This window comes from Monodelphis domestica, chromosome 1 (assembly GCF_027887165.1).
Source record: "Monodelphis domestica isolate mMonDom1 chromosome 1, mMonDom1.pri, whole genome shotgun sequence".
Taxonomy (NCBI): domain Eukaryota; kingdom Metazoa; phylum Chordata; class Mammalia; order Didelphimorphia; family Didelphidae; genus Monodelphis; species Monodelphis domestica.
In genome coordinates, this window is record NC_077227.1 from 759,813,026 (window position 1) to 759,833,528 (window position 20,503).

Consider the following 20,503-nt stretch of genomic DNA (forward strand, 5'->3'; position numbering starts at 1 on the left):
ACCCTGTCAATCGGCCTCAACCAGGCTCGCCAATAAAGCATCCCTAATGACTACCTCCGACTCCAGCTGTCTTCTCAGGACAGGCTCTTCTGCCTGGCACAGCAGGCCTAACCTATTCTACTCTACCTGTCAAATATTCGCTAACAAACTAACGAACTTCCTTAAACCAGAGACAGCTAACTGCCAGCAGCCCCTTGCCTGAGAGCCAGACGTCCTGCCCTCTGGAGATCCTAGAGGCCAAAAGCCCCATCCCTCAGTGGCTGCTTCCATTTTCTCCTCACTGACCCACCCCCATTTTACCACCTTCCTGCCAGAAACACATTCCTACTTCTTCTCCTCAGTGTCCTGGTCTCTTTGGTAATGAAATCTTCAGCTCTGGCTCACTGGTCACTGAACCTGTCAGCTCTCTGATCCACTGAGAAACCCTGCTCCCTCTCCTCTTAAGCTAGACAGAGTGTGACAAGGGAATCACTTTAAAAGACTGATATATATTAATTTAAGGTCGCCAAGGAATTCAGCTATGTAATTCCTAAATGAAAACTCAAGTCAGCTGTCAACCTTTTCTGGAGTTTAATTTCAATAGGAGGAAGAAAGGAATTAGAGATAGAGAGAGAGAAAAAGGGAGAGAAGGGAATAGGGCTTAAATACCCCTTCTGTTTAGGCTGGGCCAAAAGGCCCAAGCCCTTAGATAGCTGGGGCAAAGAAAAGAGATCAGTCCCTATTACTCACGTGACCAAAATGGAGAAACAGTCTCAGAGGCCCCCACCTTCAGCTTCCTTCAGAGCAAGCTTCTCAGAGTACACTGCCACCACTCCGACCAACTCCTCAACCAACACCTCGAGTCTTCAGACCCCCCTGATCTTTAAGGAAGCCATCCAAGTTGCCTCCCCTCAGTTCTCACATCTACCAATCACTGTCCATCAATTTCCCTGTGCCAATGGAGGCTCTAGCTTAACCCAGGACCGCCCAGAGGCTTTGCACATGTCTGTTGAAGGTCATATTTTCAAATGATTAAATCTTTGCTCCTTTGCTACAGCCCTTTCTAAATCCTGTTAACCTGAGTAGGGTAGAGATTGGAATAATTAAATTTTGATCTAGGCTGCAGCCCTTACTCAATCCTGTTAGGACTGAATAGGGTGGAGATTGATTCCAAGTATCTCCATTGTATCAATTCTAAAATCAATCATGACTCAAAGAAATTCCTGTTCTATGCTTAAGCATAGGTCAAAGTCCTTTCCATTGTTCAGCAAAAGGTTTCTGTCCTAAAGTAATCTTAAGAAGGGAAGAGAAGGAACCTCCCATGCCAATGGGGTTCCCATTCCAATAGACTATCAGTAAGAAATTTTCCAAGTATGAAATATCCCAATGGTGAAATTTACAACATTTATAAGTCTAAGGAATTTTGAGGTTTACAAGAGGCAGAGATTATGAAGATCCCTTTAACATATATATGTGTGTGTATATATATACATATATATATATATATATTTCCAACAAAGTCAAGCAGCAAGATTTAGATAGAGAAATTCCATGTAAAATTACTCCAGACTATAGAATACCTGAGAATAGACTTGCCACATCAATCAGGGAGTGTATGAACACAATTACAAAACACTTTCCACACAATGTTTGATCAAAACAATTGCGAAAAACATTAACTAATATAATAAAAATGACAATTCTACCCATATAGTCTGAATTTTGCTCTGCAGGACCCCAAATCCCAGTGTCCCTTGTTCTTCCTTCCCTTAGTTAAGTGCTGATGGAGGCGGAATATATCAGGAGGGTAGATCTACCCTCATTCTCTCTTCCCAGGAACTCAGCTATGGAGGGGGGTGGGGAGTGCCAGGCAGGGGAATTTGACTCCTCTGTTATTTTCTTAGGCTTTCAGACTTGTTCCCTTTTATTTCTTCTACTCAAGTGATTATTAATGAATCTTATGGAATAGAATACTGGGAGTTAGTGGATAGTAATTTTCATCTTCCATGCCTCAGTTTATTTCTTCTGTGCACAACAGCCAAAGAACCAAAATGATTGTATAGAACTAAAAAGAACGACAACAAAATTCATCTGGAAGAACAAGAGCTCAAGAACATTCAGGGAATTAGTGAAAAAAATGTGCCCAAAGGATGGTGGCCCAGCAGGACCAGACCTTACACTGTACTATGAGGCAGGAGTCATCAAAAGAGCTGCTCCTGGCTAAGAAAGAGAAGGGAGGACCCATGAAACTGAGCATGGATAAGTGATCTCATCACTCTAGTGTTGGATACATCCAAAGGTTCCAGCTTGTGGGAGAAGAAGTCACTATTTGACAAAATCTACTGGGAAAACTGTAAAAAAGATTCACAGAAATTATTCTAGACCAATGTCTCATATCCTACACCAAGATGAGGTCAGACCTGGTAAAGGATTTAAATATAAAGAGTGCTATCAGTACTAAATTAGAGGAACATTGAATAATTTACCTGTCAGATCTAAGGACAAGGGAAGAATGGATGACCAAGCAAGAGAAAGAGAATATTACCAGATGTAAAGTGAATAAATTTAATTATAGTAAACATAATTTGCACAAACAAATCCAATGTAACCAAGACTAGAAGGGAAACAACTGGGAAAAAAGAATTTTATAACAAATTTCTGTGATAAAGATCTCATTTCTTAAATATACTGAGAAGTCAGACAAGTTATGATGATATTAGAAAATAGGTCTTGTTATATTAGTTTAGAGATAAGAAGTAGAGAAGCTGGCTTGAGAAAGAATTAGAGCTTGAAGCAGAGCTGAGAAAGAGGGTCAATTTCAAATGCTGACAGTTGTAGCAGGTTTTTTCTGTGACAGTTACTCATTCTGGAGGTGGCAGTGGCAGTTGGTCTCTGGCAGTTGGCAGAGTCACACACAGGGACTCACTTTCTCAGCGCTGGAAGAGGTAACATCTTTGCCTCTCTCTCTCTGTCTGAGGGAAAGACCTGAAGGAGCTCAGGGTTTTCTTTTTTTCGAACTTGGGAAACACAACCGACTATCTATTACTGCTTTTATAGATTGTTTTAACTCCAAGACAACCAAAGAAAGACCTGGTCTCAGAATCCTAACGATTCTTGCTGAGATTCAGTCAGCTGGCCTTTGTTATTTTTATAACTTGGGGGCGAAATTAAGAATTATAAGGATACTATTGTTAGTTTATTTAGAATGGTAAAAATTTGGGTTAGTCAGATCAGGAAGGATTAGTGTAGCCTTTGAGAAAACAGGAGAAGCGGGTCCTTGAGGAACCAGGGAGTTTATTTGGGTGGAGTTGGAGAATCCCTTCGAGTTAAAAATCCTTTTTTGTCCTTATATATTTCAATAAATATTTTGTGTTTTATAACAAGAGTCTCTTTAGCATCCTTGCACCTGGCCCTGAAGAATTCACATATGAGCTTCACTTCACCACTGAAGATACTTTTGATTACATCTATCAAAAGTATCTGAACAGTTTTGAACCTTTATTTGCATAGTTTCCCCCACTTATTTTCACAGTCTCATTTTTATTTTTACAAGCAAGGATGCCCATTATCACCACTACTATTCAACAGTGTACTAGAAATGCTAGCTATGGCACTGAGAAGAAAAAGAAATAGGAGGAATTACAGTAGGTAATGAGGAAACAAAGCCATCTCTCTTTGCAGATTATAAGATGGGATGTTCAGAGAATCAACCAAAAAACTAATGGAAACAATGAACAACTTCAGCAAAGCTGCAGGCTATAAAAGAAATCCACATCAATCATCAACATTTCTATATGCTACCAGGAAAGCCCAATCGCAAGAGAAAGAAATAGACATCTCATAAAATAGAATAACTGTATATAATATTTAATCAATCCTGGGTGTCTACCTACCTGCTTAGACAAACCTGGAAACTATATGATTCCAACTGTAAACCACTTTTCACACAAATAAGTCAGATCTAAACAATTGGGGAAGAAACCTGAATTGCTCCCGGATAAGCTGAGCCAATATATGTTGGCCAAAGAATGACACTTCTACCTAAATTAATTTACCTATCAGTGCCATACCAATCAAACTACCAAAAAAGTGTTTTGTAGAGCTAGAAAAATTGTCGACAAAATTCATCTGGAAGAACAAAGGGTCAAGAATATCAAGGGAATTACTGGGGAAAGTAAAGGAAGGCAGCCTACATGTGCCAGACTTCAAAAAGGACTAAAGAGTGATAATCCTTAAACCCATCATGTAAGAAATAGAGTAGTAGAAGGAACGGTTGGCATCTAGCCAGATTGAAGCATGTCACATTCCCTCCATGAGTTTTTTACTGGATGTGTGATGTGTCTTCCATCATGACATGAGCAGTATGGAACTGTGCATTGCATCAAAGCACTGGTATAACCTATATCAGACTAAATTTACTGCCTGGAGGAGGTGGGGAAAGGGGAAAGGGGCAAAAGGGAGGAAGGAACATAATCTGAATCCTAAAATGTCTCAAAACAATCATCAAAAATCGTTTCGTTTCTACACGTGCCTGTGGAAAAAATGAAAAATTAAAAAAAGAAAACAAAGCAGTTGATCGATGGAACAGATTAGGTACTCAACATAAAGTAATAAATGACCTTTGTAAGGGCATGCTGCAAATGGAAAAGATGGAACATTGGAAAAGGGATGATGGAGAGCCAACGACAGTTGGTAACAGAGGATCATGGGAGTGAGGAACTGAACCTGGGAGAGCTCTGGGAGAAACTCTGTGCTTTTTGATGTTGGGATCTTGAGATGGGCACAAGTGGCTCATCTTATCAGAGATTTTCCAAGAGCCTTATCAAAGTCTCCCAAGTGTTCAGCTCCAAGGTTTTCTCCTGAAGAGTATTTCAACATTGAGTATCTTGAACAACATCTGTCAAGTGTCAAGTCTCTTCGGACCTATGAGGGTTTTGAACTCTTGGCCAGAGAGGGAGACCCTCTCTCTATAAGGCTGTTGCACCTGCTCTGATTATTCCCTGGTCCTAGTAATATTATATGAAGAGGGGGGCAGCTGGGTAGCTCAGTGGATGGAGAGCCAGGCCTAGAGATGGGAGGTCCTGGGTTCAAATTTGACCTCAGACACTTCCCAGCTGTGTGACCCTGGGCAAGTCACTTGACCCCCATTGCCTAGCCCTTACCACTCTTCTGCCTTGGAGCCAATACACAGTATTGACTCCAAGACGGAAGGTGAGGTTTTAAAAAAATTATATGAAGAGTGAGAGTTAGTGGGAAGGGGAGGTGAAACTCTGGCTTTCCTTGATAGCTGCCAGAGCCAAGGACTCAGAGAATTAGAAATCAGGGACTCTGATCTCCACAACACAACTCCCCATCTTTCCTTATAATCATTGTTTATTCATGAATACAACTCGCAGTCAGATATATTCAAGTGGCTTATTTAAGGAGTCAAAGAAGAGCAACTCGTCGAGGCTGCAGATCTGCCATAAGCGAGTGAAGACCAAGACCCCTCCCTGGCTGAGTCTGCAGGCTCAGGGGGAGGCTTTTCTCTCTGGCCAGTTCGTGTGAGGGAATTTGGGGGTACCCCTCACATCATCTGATAGGGGAGGCTTTCCTGCATCTCCCCATCACTCACTTATGACGGGGGAACCCCAGTTCCTTGAGTAACACCCCTTGTTAGTGCAGCCCAGGAAGAGTGTGAGAGCAGGGTGGGAACCCCTTCATCAAAGCTCCTACCCTTCAACACCTCACCTCCTACTTCAATTAGCTCCATTGTCACCATCAAATACCATCCCCAAAGAAGATCTCTTCCTGGTCCACAAATTATCCTTACACCGTAGAAACCTTAGAGTTTGATAAGTCCAAAGAACTCATTACTTGACAAAAATAGCCAGGAAAACTGGAAAATGGTAGAGCAGAAGCTAGGCAGAGATCAGCATCTCATGCCATAGACCAAGATAGACATACCAAGATAAAGTCAAAATCGATACCTGATTTAGAAATAAAGAGTGAGGGGGCAGCTGGGTAGCTCAGTGGGTAGAGATCGAGGCCTAGAGATGGGAGGTCCTGGGTTCAAATCTGGCCTCAGACACTTCCTAGCTGTGTGACCCTGGGCAAGTCACTTAACCCCCATTGCCTAGACCTTATGGCTCTTCTACTTTAGCACATTGTATTGGTTCTAACATAGAAGGAGAGGGTTTTAGAGAAGAAAAAGAAAAAAGAAAGAGCAACACCATAAACAGACTAGGGGAGCATGGAATATTTTACCTGTCAGACTTATGTATAAGGGAAGAATTTATGACCAAATAAGGCATAGAGAGCCTTACAGGATACAAAAGAGATTGTTTTGAATACAGGAGATTGAAGAGACTCTGCACAAACAAGACTAGTGCAAGCAAGCTTAGAAACAACAAATTGAGAGAAAATGTACAGCAAATGTGTCTAACAGAAGCCTCATGTCTCAAATATATAGAGAACGGAATCAGATGTATAAGAATCCAAGTCACACCCCATTGATAAAAGGTCAAGGATATGAACAGGCAGTTCTCGGGTGAAGAACCCAAAGCTGTCTCTCGTTATGGAAAGATGCTCTCGATCGCTACTGACTGACTGGAGAACGACACATGAAACCGCCTCTGGGGTACCATCTCGCACCTATAAGACTGACTAGTGTGACAAAAAAGGAAGTGGGACAACAGGGATGCCGGCACACTTTTGGTAGAGCTGGGAACTGAGCCAACCGTTCTGGAGAGCAATTTGGAACCGCACCCAACAGGCTATTGTAAGATTTAAATTAATATCCAACAACTCCAAGTATTACATTTAAGAGGTTTATTTGAGATAGGCAAGAAACTGGGCCGGGCTTATGCTTCTACTTCCTGTCTTTAGGTGGTGCTGCCAGGAGTAAAGTTAAGAGGCTCGGAAGAGTAACCTTCCTCCCCTTCAGTCCCCTCCAACAGCGCTAGGAGCATGCAAGCCCCCTGGGTTAGGCAGGCTGGGGTTGGAACGGATAGCTTGTAAGGGGCTGCCCTACACTGCGTTTCTCAGCTGAGTGGCTAGTGCAGGCTTGAGACCCCCATGAAGGGGGGAGGGATGTAGCCCCCCCCAGGAGGCAGGGGGCCAGCTACCCAGCTATACACAGTGACCCCAAGGGAATTAGCTTCTCTCCTTCCTTGCAGGGAACTCTGGGAATCCCCAGTGCTGGGGGGTGGGGGGGCAGCAGCAAGGGAGCAGCAAGGGTGCCTATGGAAGCAGTGGGAGGGTTGGGAGGGGACTGCAGCAGGGCGTGAGTTGGCTCTTTCAGCCAGGAGCCAAATGTGGAGGCAGCAGCAGGAGTGCTGGTAGCGGTGGCAGCAGGAGGAGGAGCAGCAAGGGAGGTAGAGGCTTTGACATCTAATCTGTCTTTTTGTCCATTAGAAAAAATTGCTCTACCAGCGTAGAGAGGAGCAAGGATCGTAACTGTAGACTTTGTGTCACCCACAATGTTAAATTTAAATCAATCTCCGATAACTCCAAGTATTATATTTTGGAAGGCTTATTAATGACCACTTGAAGCAGAAAGAAAAGAAACTATAAGAAAGAGAAGTTCAAACCTAATTATCTAACAAAAAGTAAAACCACATGTGTAGATTCTCCTGCCTGGCATAAAGCCAGCTTTCCCAGCCTGGATCAGGGAAAAAGGGGGGGGGGGGGCGGGATCACATCACAATATATCCTACCTACATACGCATGCAATATGAGAAGGAAAATGGCTGCTGGGAAAGAGAGTTCCGGGGAGCAAAATTCCAACTACGCACTGTCAAACAGTGCCTACCCTTTGGCCCAGTAATACTGCGACTAGTTGTGTATCCAAGAGATCAAAGACAGGGAGGGAGAAAGGACCTCTTTGTGCAAAAAGATGGAGAGCAGCTCTTTTTGTGGTAGCAAAAAATGGGGGGGGCAGCTGGGTGGCTCAGTGGATTGAGAGCCAGGCCTAGAGATGGGAGGTCCTAGGTTCAAATCTGGCCTCAGCCACTTCCTAGCTGTGTGACCTTGGGCAAGTCACTTGACCCCCATTGCCTACCCTTACCACTCTTCTGCCTTGGAGCCAATACACAGTATTGACTCCAAGACAGAAGGTAAGGGTTAAAAAAAAAATGGGAAACTGTGGGGATTTCCATCAGTTATTCCATGGATCAGCAGATTGTGTCGTATGATTGTAACGGAATATGACGGTGTCCTGAGGAACGAGGAACAGGATAATTTCAGAAAAACCTGCAGACTTGGATGAACGGATGCAGAGTGACGTGAACAGGACCGGGAGATCCCTGGACACAGAGACAACAATACGGAATGATGATCAGCCAGGGGTGCAATGCAAGGGTCCCAGACATCTCCAAGAGACTCATGATGAGAAAGGCTCTGCACCACCATAAAGGGAGCAGGTGGAATGTGAATTCAGATGGAAGCAGACCATTTCCCACTTCATTTCCTTCATGAGTATTTTCTTGTATGTGTGATAAGTATCTTCCTTCACAAAGTGATGGATATGGAAATATGTCTTGCATGACAGAGCAGGGATAACCCAAGTCACATTCCTTTTCCCCTTATTTAGGGGAGGGGAAGAGAAGGGAAAGAACTTGGATTGTAAGATGTCCGAAAAGAAATATGATATTCTTCATGCCATTGGAAAAATATATAATAAAGTCTTTGGGAGGAAAGTAAAATTAGAAGACGAAAGTTAATTAAGAAAAGCCGTTCAAGTTTCTCAAACAGATGTCCCCCAATATATCCACAGATATAGGATCCACACGTACACAAGGACTAGAGGGATTTCCAATCATCAAAATGCTAGAAGCTAAGGGGAAAAACCCCCACTAGGAAGCAGCAACATGGCTTAGTGGATTGAGAGCCATGTCTAGAGACAAGAGTTCCTGGGTTCCCATCTGGCCTCAGATACTTCCAAGTCAGGCAACTTTAACTCCCATTGCCTAATCCTTACTGCTCTTCTGCCTTGGAACCAATACACAGTCCTGCTTCTAAGATGGAACATAAAGGGCTTTTTTAAAGCCTCGACCTCACATTTCAAGAAATCATAAAAGAAAACTTCCAGGATTTCCCAGGACCCGAGGTCAAAGTAGAAATAGAAGGAATTCACTGGTCACCTCCTGAAAAAAATAACCCGCCAAAATGAAAACTCAGAAATATCATAACCAAAGTCTAGAACTTCCAAGTCAAGGAAGAAATAATGCAAGCAGCCAGAAAGAAATAATTCAAATATCAAGAAGTTATAGCCAGGATCCTACAAGACTTAACACCTTCCACATAAAGGCACAGAGAGCTTGAACTACAATAGCCCTGAAAACAAAGGATTTTGGCTTCAAACCAAGAATAATCTACCTAGCAAGACTCAGTACAATACTGGGTGTAGCTCCCTATCAGCCACACTGATTACCCAAGTCTTAATTTCAGGGCTAGTAGACAGGGGAAAATGGATCTTTAATGAAATAGAGGACTTCCAAGAATTCCTGATGAAAAGGTCAGAACTATGCATGGAAAATAGAGAAGTCAAGAAAAAAGTAAACAGTAAGCCTGAGTGGACTGGCATAAGGGAATCAGGATAAACTGCTGACATTCCAAACTGATCGATCCCTTGTGGACCTTGTCATCATCAGGGGCCAAAATGAGAGTCTAACCAACAAGGTCTTGGAGTGGTTTTATGACGCCTCAGTGATCTTAAAAGATGAGGAAAAGGAAGAGGAGTAGAAACAAGAACTCATATATTGAGGGAACAGAAGGAAAAGTTTCTACAAAGAAGGAAGCAATGGTGGGGTGGGTGATGCTTGAACCTCACTCCATTCTGAGCTGGTCAAAGGATAGAAGAGCCCACCCACACCAGCCAGCACAGAAATACATTTCTGTTAACAGGTGTGTAGAGGGAGGTTCAGCCCGTCCCACCCCCCATCTCTGGCCCAGTTCATCCCATTTTTGGTGCCAGCGCTACGTCCATGAAGGTGAATAAAAAGGTGTGGGTGTGACCCAATTGGGCTCTATTCTCTTGGAGGTGGCAGTGGAGCACCACGGTTGAGTCAGCCACATGGTCAGAGTGGGGTTAGACTAGGCTTAAATCTCTACATATCTGTTTTTTCACTCTTTCAAGTGATTATTCATAAACTCTATGCAAGTAAGTACATGGAGTTATTCCTTTTCATCTAACAGACTGGCAACCACTACAGGAAAAGAATTCTTAATTTTCTTTTAGGAAAACCTCTTAGTATGGAATAAGGGATAGGTCAGATCTGTTGCTGCAAAGCTGTTTTTTCATGGTTTTTCCTCCACCGCTGCTGCTCCTGCTTCTCTGGAAATGGCTGCTTCTTGACCCTTCCACACCAGCTATTCTGGTAAGAAAACCTCTCACGGGGCTCCCCTGAGCTTAGATGAGAGAGGGGTGTTGGAGAAAGGGCCCAAGCCGTGAGGTTTGAGCTTGGCGCACTCGGGCTACAGCCACTCTAGAATTCCATGTAGGTCCTGTTATAAGGAAGGAGAGGATTTGAGCATATGAGCAGGATCTGCAGAGGAGGTGCAGATGCAGAGAAAAGAGTCTCGAATGTAGGAGGAGAAGAGGGGAGACAGTTCCTGGGTTTTGGAGTTGGGTCTTTTCTCTGGGTCTACCTTGATAGATTGGCTACTTTCCCTTGTGTGAAGATTGGATTTGGCTCTCTCCTGATTGTAACAATGAAGGTACTTAGCTCTTCCTTTATAGTGAAGATTAAGTTTAATCCCTGGTCTATTTTTAGATTTTAATCCCCAAAGTGTTAACTCAGTATTTAAAGTTGATCTACCCATTTTAACCACAAAAAGGTGTGACACCCATTTCATCCATTGAGTGGGAAGTCCTGGAGCTGTAAAATTTAGGAGAGGTGACACAAGAGAAAACGTCTTTAAATAGAGGAAACAGGCACATAATGATGAATTGAGAGATGGATAGACATTCAGTTACTTGGAGTTGGACTGGAAGAGATCAGTCACTCGGAGGAGAGTCTGGAAGACAGACACTTGAGGAGAGACTGGAAGACAGACACTCAGACTTGGAATGAAGACACTTGGCTGTGAAACTGGACCCCTAGAGGAGCTCGTGCAGGAGACCTCAGACTGCTTTCCTTTTAGATGGTCACTGTGGTGAGTGTAAAGGCTGACTTAGTTTCTTTGCCTTTCTGGAGGTGTGAACCTTCAAGAAAGGTCTATCATCTTGAGACTCCTTTCCCCTGGCTGGGGCTTAGAATTTCTCCCTGGCTCTGAGGAAGCCAGAGCTCTCCCTCCTTCTCTCCCCTTTTCTCTCTTCCTTAATAGCTTCCCTCTATTGTAAATAAACTACCATAAATTCCATTCTACTTTAGTAATTCATCTTGGGATTTAGAAATTAAATCCCTGGCAACCATCAAATTAAATATTCAGTCTCAACCCTAAAATTTACCCTTAACACTTGGCTTTTTCTACCTTATCTTTCCAATCTACCTGATTCCCTGCTGACTGGTTGATACATCTACTGAGCTTCCTGGTGTGATCCTGAACCATCTGAGCCATCTGTCTGTGAGAATTAGGTTTGGGATCCTTCTGGATCCAGAACCTCGTCTTTGGCCCTGTCCTGCCAAACTGCCTAATATCACTACCTAAATGATCATCAAAGGGGGTTTGATTTTAGTGCAGCTTTAGCTTAATTAGGGTTGGGGATCTTTTAAATCAGAGAGGTTAGGCTTAGGATAGGAAATACTTTGAAGACTTCCTGTGAGAGAACAACTTTAGATTTGGGGATTTAGTTAGAGATATAAGAATTAGGTTATCCAAATCCCTTCTAACCTCTCCCTTGTTATATTACACTAAACATCGCTGTTATATATTGGTCTGAGTTTGTTACCTCAGTATAGGCTCTGCCTGGACTGCCTGTCACCACACAGTCAACCTACTGACCCTGGTTATATTGGCCTGCCCAAAACAGTTTCATCTTCTGATACTGGTCTAATTAAACATGTAATCCCCTTCTCCACCCTTTACAATGCTAAGAGGTTCTAGAATCCAGCAGGAACTTCTAATTCTTCCCAGCCCCCTGGCTCCCTGCACCTCCCCACCACTGGACCATGGATGATCCCCTGTGCAGTGCCCCCAACCATTTCCCCCAAGGGAAGCCACACACTTCCGTCTTAGAGTTGAGTCAGGACCTTGGCCTTGACCCAGGTCCTGACCCCAGAAGGGATGGTGGGTGATCCCCCTGCACAGTGCTCCCATTCCTTCCCTACTCAGGGAGCTATAGAATTCCAGCTTGGAGCAAAGATGGTTTTTAGACCAGCAGTACAGTACAGATGCATGGTGAGCAGGAGATCCTTGGTCCCTTCCATGTTGTACACCCCCACCCCCACCTGGCTCCAAGCTGATTCTAAATGAATCCAGATACTGACCCCACATAGCACACTGGGAAGGGGGGGTACTGGATGACTAAGTGGATTGAGAGCTAGACCTAAGAGGCTCCCCCAAAGGGCTAGTGCATCCCAGCCCCCCAAAGTTGGAAGCACATGGCTGATGGCTTTTTACCCTTGGGGGAAGGGGGAAGGAAGAGAGTTCTTAGCTAAAACTCAAGGCTTTTCCTACCCTCCATTCCAATGAGTCTAAAGCCCAGTCATTATGGGAAATAAAGAGAGGAAAACCAGAAAAGTGCCAGAGGTTTCTCACTATGTAGTTGGAATGAACAAGGGTTTCCTAAGGAGCCTTGGATGACAAAGAAGGAAATTTAAAAACGTTGCAAAGCCTGGACTGATAAGTCCTTTAGCTGGCCAAAGTATGGTTCCCTTGACTCCAAGGTCTTCAAAAATTTAGAAATGGCCATTAGTGACAAAGATTCCAAAGAGTATAAGTACTGGCTCCTGTGGGCATATCAATCAACCACACCCAGTCCTTCAGTGTCCTCCATGGAGAAGACTTTACTTTCTTGGGATCTGGACCATTCTGGCTTAAGTCCTTCAACCATTCCTCCTAAACCCTTGATTCGATCTAGCAAGAAAAACACTCTGTCACCCCCCTCCCCACTGCTCTGGGAGGAAGTAAAGTGAAATAGCTTGCTCACCTTTAGTCAGAATCTTTAAAGGCATAAGCTGGTTATGAGAAACGATTCACTGGGGAGACCAGGCGTGTGAATACGGGAAATCTCTCATCTCCCAGTAGAATCACAGGGGGATTGCGTAGAGGGAGTTTCATCCGACCCCCCTCCTGGACTGCAGAACCAGTTCATCCCATTCTGCCTGCCAGTGATGCGTGCATGAACATGAATGAGTGGGCATGACCCAGCTGAGCTCTACTCTCTTGGAGGTGGTAGTGGAGCCCGTGACTGAGTGAGCTAGCCATGTGGAGAACCACACGGTCAGAGTTAGTTTAGATGAGGCTTCCATCTCTACACATCTGCTTCTTTACTATTTCGAGTAACTCTTCATAACTATGCAAATAAGTGCCTGGGATTATTCATTTTAATCGAATACAGGGAAACAAGGTGGAAAGCGTAGAAGGGCAGAAACGGGTAGATCAGGGGTGCTATTTGTCCAAAGCAAAACAGGAGAGTTAGCTAAGGGGTTACAAAAAGATCCCCAGCAGCTCTTTCCAGGGTGCAACAGTGCTGGAAACTAAGAGCCTGAGCGACTCTCCACCGGGGACTGGCTAAACAAATCACAGAACCTGAATGGAATGCAATGTTGGTAGGAGGCAAGAGGATAAAGGTATGAATTTGGGGTTTCAGAGAAACCTGGAAGGACTTCTAGGAATCAAGGCAAAGAGGCGAGCAGTCAAGGGGACGAATCAAGGCGTGTACTTTGGCCAGTGAAAGTCCTGCCCCAAACACATGGGTAGCCCCTAGATTTCGGCAGCTCCATAAGGGTGCAAATGGAGGGTCCCCACTTTCACGCCACCCTTGTATCACGATTTCCCTCCCAGGGAGCTAGAGCAGCGTCCAGAAGGAATCAATAATGGATCTATGACTCTCCCACACGTCAGCAGGGAGTCAATTTACAAGAGTCCAATTAGAGCAGGAAGTTTGGGGGCATCGAGGCATTTGGCAGCATTCATGATCTCCGGGGCTCTGGAACACACCGTGGGTCCATCTCTTAAACCCCTGCAGGTGGATCAGGGCAGGTCTGCGGAGCACTCCTTCTGCCATCGCCACTGGTGAAGACTGTCTAGGAAAGGCCCCAGAGTCCGTGCTCCTCCCGAGGCCTTTTCCGTTGTCCTCCCAGGCCAGGCGGAGAGGGAACCCAGCGCTAAGTTCTCACTAGGTCCCCTTTCTCCGCCTCCCCTTCCTCCTGGGGTCCTTGAGCTCTGGCTCACTCTCCGCCCCTCTCTCCAGCCCGTCTCTTCTGAGGTGCTCACGACCGGCTTCTTTGGCCTCCTGCTCCTCCCGAGGCCTGAGCTAGAAGGTCAGTCCCTTCTGGGTCCATAGCCTGGCCCTGGGAGACGCTCCAACCCCTAGACCCTGAGCCTGGCTGTCATGAAGTCTATGAAAGAGGGCCGTGTGTGTAGCCCCAGCGGTGAGAGTAGCCCAGCAAAGTCCGAGCCAGGCCGGCAGCCTGCTCCTCGGCATGGGAAAAGCGACCTTCCCCCTCCCCAAACACAGGCAGCCCAGCCAAGAAAATAACAGTGCGGGAGTTCTGCGGAAAGAATCCGCGGCAGTCCAGAACGGCTGGCTCCTACGGTGATGCCATGTGATCCATTAGCCTTTAGAGAACGCTGTCCAGATCAGGAGCCATTTATTCGGCCCCCGCTGCACCTCCGGAAGGGGCACCCCTTTCCTTGGTGGTCAGTGAGAGGAGCCTGTATGTGGCAGTGCCGCCAAGCATTCCTCTGACTTCCTCGGAGTGGGCGCTCCTCCCCGCCTGTTTCATTACTATTCTCCCATTCTTCAGCCTCCTCTCCCCACCTCAGGCTCTTCCCACAGATAGATGTGATCCGACTGCTGTGGGGGGTCGCTCTACCTGGCACCCGCGCCTTTGTCCAGGAAGTCCTGATTCACGCCGGGCTGTGTTCCTGACCTTGCTCCGAGCACAGGCAGCCTGGCTGTCCCTTGCTAGTGCCTAGGACCGTCCCTTTAACATCCAGAGCGCTGACCATGGTCCGGTAGGACAACGTCACGGCATGCAGCGCACTTCCCCGCTGCCAACACGCCTGGCACGCTACAGATCTTTAGAGATATGTTCGTTACGTGGAATGATTCACCGGGAAAAGTGGGCACGGAAGTCTGGGGGATTTCTCCGCGCTCGTTTCCCAATGGAATCACAGGGGGGAGGAGTTGCCGAATTACGATTTCACTCCTCTGAACTCTTTCTCGCCAGCCATTTTCCTCCTCACACTACAGGCTAATGTAGGGAGGATGTATGTTGATGTGACCCCCCCCCTCTCCCCCTGATCATGGCTGGGGAAGCTGGCTTGATGCCAGGCAGGAGAGTCTGTACACGTGGTTTTACTTTTTGTTAGATAATTAAGTTTGAACTTTTATTTCTCTTAGTTTATGTTCTTTCTGCATCAAGTGATCATTAATAAACTTTATGAAAGATAATACTTGGCACTATTGGATATTAATTTAAATCTTACACTCTCCCATTGAGTGGGGTTCCAAATTGCTCTCCATAATGGTTGAATCACTTCCCAGCTTTACCCAAAGTGTGCCGGCTCCAGTTTTCCCATGACCCACCCAATGTTTGTCACGTTCCTTTTTTGTCGTATTAGTCAATCTTATAAGTGTGAGATGGTACCTCAGAGTTGTTTTACAACGTCTTTCTCTAGTCAGCAGTGATCCAGAGCTTCTTTTCATAACGAGAGAGACTATGATTTTCTTTACCGGAGAACCGCCTGTTCATATCCTTGACCATTTATCCATTGGGGTATGACTTGTATTCTCATAAATTTGATTGAGTTCTCTATATGTTAGAGGAACGAGGCTACTATTAGAGACATTTGCTGTACATTTTCTTCCATTTTGGTGTTTCTCCCCTAATCTTGCTTGCACGACTTTTGTTTGTGCAGAGCCTCTCCAATTTCATGTATTCAAAACGATCTATGCCTGGTTTGTCCATAAATTCTTCCCTTGTTCATAAGACGGCCAGGTCAGGCATTCCACGCTCCCGTAGTTTGTTTATGGTAGAGAGAGAGCAGATAATTACTCCAGTCCACTCCAAACAGGCAAGGCTTCATAGGTAAGTTAAACAAGGGTTCTAGCCACGAGGCCTCCTCCAAAACAAGGGGCCTCTCCAGAGGCCAGGACTTCCAGGAAAACCAGGAAAAGGAGTCAGCCTTTTCCCTTACAGGTGGGAGTTCTAAGGGAAAATCCAAGAGCAGTCCAAGGTCCCAAGTTTGAGCTCCTTCAAGGTCAAGTTCAAAGGTGAAAGACTAGATCACAGGAAGTTTCTCCCACTTTAAAAAAACATTTCTCTCATCACTTCCTGTGTCTTCCTTCCACTTTACATGAACCAATTGCAGCTTTAGCTTTGCTTAGACTGCCCAAGGGGCAGTAAGAAGGTTTTGATTTGCCACTCTCTATAGCACCCGTGGGTCACAGCCCTCCCCATACTTAAGGATAAATGGGGTGTCTATGCTTCTGGTGATTAAATCTAAAAGTAGACAAGGGGAGAGTTAATCCCACCTTCACAATTCCCCTGGTGATCCTTTGAAAGACTAGTCTCCCCAGTGGATCATTTGGCATAATCATCTTGTACCCCTAAAAATCTTCTAACTACAGGTATATAAAACTTTGCACCTCCTAAGAGGAAACTACACTAGTTAGATAAGAGGTAAATAAAAGAGAGAGAAAGAAAAACCAATGTTTGCTAGGCACATTGACAAAAAATCAATTAGGGGGTCGTCCCCTTTGGCGGAAGAGTTTGCATTCAAAATAAATGTGCTCAACCCCTTCAGTTCAATCATTTGCACCCCAAAGTTCATTCTGTGGCTTCTTGATGCAGTGTAGATGTCTGCAGGCATCTTTCTCCAAACAGTTCGTTTTCTGGATTTAAGCAGTTATCAAGCTTCTTTCCTTGGAATTTTTCTTTCTTTTTTTTTTTTATTAAAACCCTCACCTTCCGTCTTGGAGTCAATACTGTGTATTGGCTCCAAGGCAGAAGAGTGGTAAGGGCTAGGCCATGGGGGTCAAGTGACTTGCCCAGGGTCACACAGCTGGGAAGTGGCTGAGGCCAGATTGGAACCTAGGACCTCCCGTCTCTAGGACTGGTTCTCCATCCACTGAGCTACCCAGTTGCCCCCGGTATTTTTCTTTCTTAAAAGATTTTTTCTTAGTTTTATGACAGTTATACAATCCCTATGATAATTATCGAATCCCCTCTGAGTGGGGTGTTGCAATCCCAATGAAAATGACAAACATATCATCCCAAAGTGTGATTATTTACTATCGTCATTGTCTGCCTTAACTTCCCCAATTTCTTTCTCTGCTGTTACTGCTAAAGCTAAAATTCAGTACAAGATTGATAGTGAGAATGGGCAGCATTGCTTCATTCTTTATTAGGAAGGCTTCCAACTTGACCCCATTGGAGCTGATACTCACCAATGGTTTTAAATAGATATTTACTGGGTAGCTCAAACCCCCTCCCTAGCCTCATCCTACCCAGGCTCCTTACTCCACATCCCGTTTTCCAGAGTATGTTGCATGAAGGAGGAGGATGCACAGTTCTCTCAGGGTTGGCGCTTCAGTGGAACACGAGCTTGAGCAGGACTTCTGGTTCCTCCTGTGAGCTCAAGAGCTTCTGTGGACTTCGGCAGCTTGGTAGGCTGCGGATTTTGGCTTCCTGATTCAGCTTAGGGTAGCTCCACTGGGTGATATTTTTTGTCTTCCTCCTACATTTCCCTCTTTTTACTTTATCTCCAGATTCATTCAAACAATTGTTAAGAGCCACTAACAGACTAGCGACTTGAGAGTTACTTTTGCACAGGGCAATCACAATATCTTTAATTACATTTACTGTTTTACTTCATTATTACATTTGGCAGACCACAAAGGTCACCCTCAATCTTCTTCAATTTTCTTCCCTTTTTACTCTCCTTAAGTCAGTTCATCAGTGGCTGAATTCTGGAGCCAAGTTTTCACTCTGCTCTAAGATGGTAGAACAGTTTTAAGATAGACAAAATGACAGATTAGTCTCGCAGCAACAGTCCTTGGACTCATAATAACAAGCTTCAAAAGCCCCGACTCCTCCCACCCCTTCTCCTGCTCCTGGCTTCCAACCACAGCTGATTACTTGAGGGTCTGATAATCATTTGGAAGCATCTTGTTTTTCCTGTGAGGAAGGGTGCAACTTAACTTGCTGCTTCCTGGGACACTGGTGGTTTCCTTAGGCATCAATTAGCCTCCTTGGGGTTTTTACCTGGGGGTAAACTTCCACCCTCCTAACTCCCTGCCTCCCGGAAGCCATTCTGCCCTCAGAAGCTACTATCTCATAGCCAAGAATTTCGGAGTACTGGAGGAAGTATTAGAGAAAGGTCTAGATCAGTTTTGTGTGTGTGCGTGTGTGTCAGAAATTACTCATTGTTTGGCTAAGTTTACAAAGTTTGACCTTATCTTACTCCTTCTCCTTTAATCCCGAGAAGCTTTCAGAGCCTACTAAGGGAAAAATCTCAACAGCCCACAGCCTGTGCTCTATACCCAAAGCCTTTTTGCCCTCTGTATAATTGAAAAATCTGTTGCCTTGAAAAAGAACTACATTTCCCAGGAGCCCACTGATTTCCTGTCATTATGTACTTCCTGTAGATAGGGGATGTTAGGTGGGGATGTGGAAGGTCCCACCTCTTTACTTCCTGTCCCAAGCTTGGTGGTGGTAAGGTGGGGGTTTGAACTGACTGATCATGGCACAGTGGTTTTTATTTTCTATCCTCTTTATTCCTTGATTTCTAATGAAGATCAAGTAGACCAGGAGTTGGTGCCAGAGCTAACTCTGGAGGTCAGATTCATCAAGATGGTGTTTTATCTTCCAAGCAGGTCAATAGATGGCGGAGTCCAGATCAGGAAATGCTGGCAGGAGCAATATTAGAGCACACAGGATCCAACCAAGTATGCAGGACAAACTGAAGTTGGATTGGAGAAGAGGCAGCTTAGGAGCTCTGTACTCTCCCACGGCTTCTCCCAGGCTCTTCTCAGAGACTGGCAGTTGTCAACCACCTCAGAACCCTCTTAGCATTCCAAGACTCTCTCCTGCACAGTCCATCCAACCTCCTCTGTCTTTATCCTGCAAAGATGCATTTTCCCCAAATTCATGCATTTCTTCCTTTCACCAGGGAGGAGGGATTCCTTTAGCTTTCCTTCATCTCCCTCACTTTGAATCAGGTTAGACCGCTTTTAGGAGGTGGTGCAGGAAGTGAATTTAAAGGAAGATGGGGGTTGTCTAGGCAAAAGTCAGGAGATAATACATTGAGGAAGTCAGTAATGCATTCAGATAAAGAGAAGTCCTGGGCATTCCAAACTCAATAGCCTCCTGACTTTTTACCCCTCCTTTTAAAGACATTTTCTCTTATGTCACCTCCCCTAAATTTTCACATCTACCAATCACAGTAGACACTTTTTCCCAGGACTGCCCAATCTTAGTTCTCACCTTCTCTGATTAGATTATATCTTCTGAGTAATTCACACCTCTTGCTAAGCTTGCCCTTTGTAAGTTGCTTGACATTTTAGTGATTAATTTAACCCCAGTAGCTGCTAGTATGCGGCAGCGGCCACACCCCAGGCAACGGCTTCGACAGGCCGGCCAAACCTTGTGAGGGTAGCCATCGGGTCGACGTCAACCCCTGGTGAACCAGGGCTTTGCTCACCCAGCATGTGAAGACTGCTTCTGTGGAACAGGCGGAAGAAACCAACAAGAAGGTTCAACGGCTGAGAGGGCGACGCAGCAAAGCACTGTGGAGTGCTCAGGACGTGTTGGAGCACAAAGGACAACACGGCCATCCAATGCAGCTGAGGAAGCCTCCAGGTGTAACGACTTTTCGTGCCACTGGACCCAGGCTTCCAACGTCGAGAGAGTGAGACTGTCTCTGTGCATCGACTTTTCCACTTAAATCTCCTTCACGCACAAGCTAAACATCCAGCCGGCCAAAGATGGGATTCCAAGCATGAACTACTGGGTGGGGGAGAGAGAACTTGGGCTTGGGGAGGACTCAGTCATCTTTGCTTCCCTTGACCTCCAATGGCAGGAAACGTGTGGATGAGAGGAGGACACACACATGGAAGGGCTTCAGTGCACCAGCACAAGATTTGGGGTCAGAGGCCACAGGAGGAAGTCCGAGATCCCCCAAGGTGGTCATGGGTAATTGCTCCCTCTCTGAACAGCTGCCAAATACAGCTCTGCTCTGGAGAAGAGCCTGGTCCAAGGGACGCTCCTAAGATATAGATGCAACGTTAAATCCTGGTGGATTTTCACCCCAGAAAGAATTTGCTTGTCATTGAGTTTGAAATACGGAAATTAGTCCAGTGTGTTAGTCGTTGTACGATGAAGCTGCAAGTGCTGGTTCTGTTCTAGGAGGGCGTAAAGTGGCAGCATTG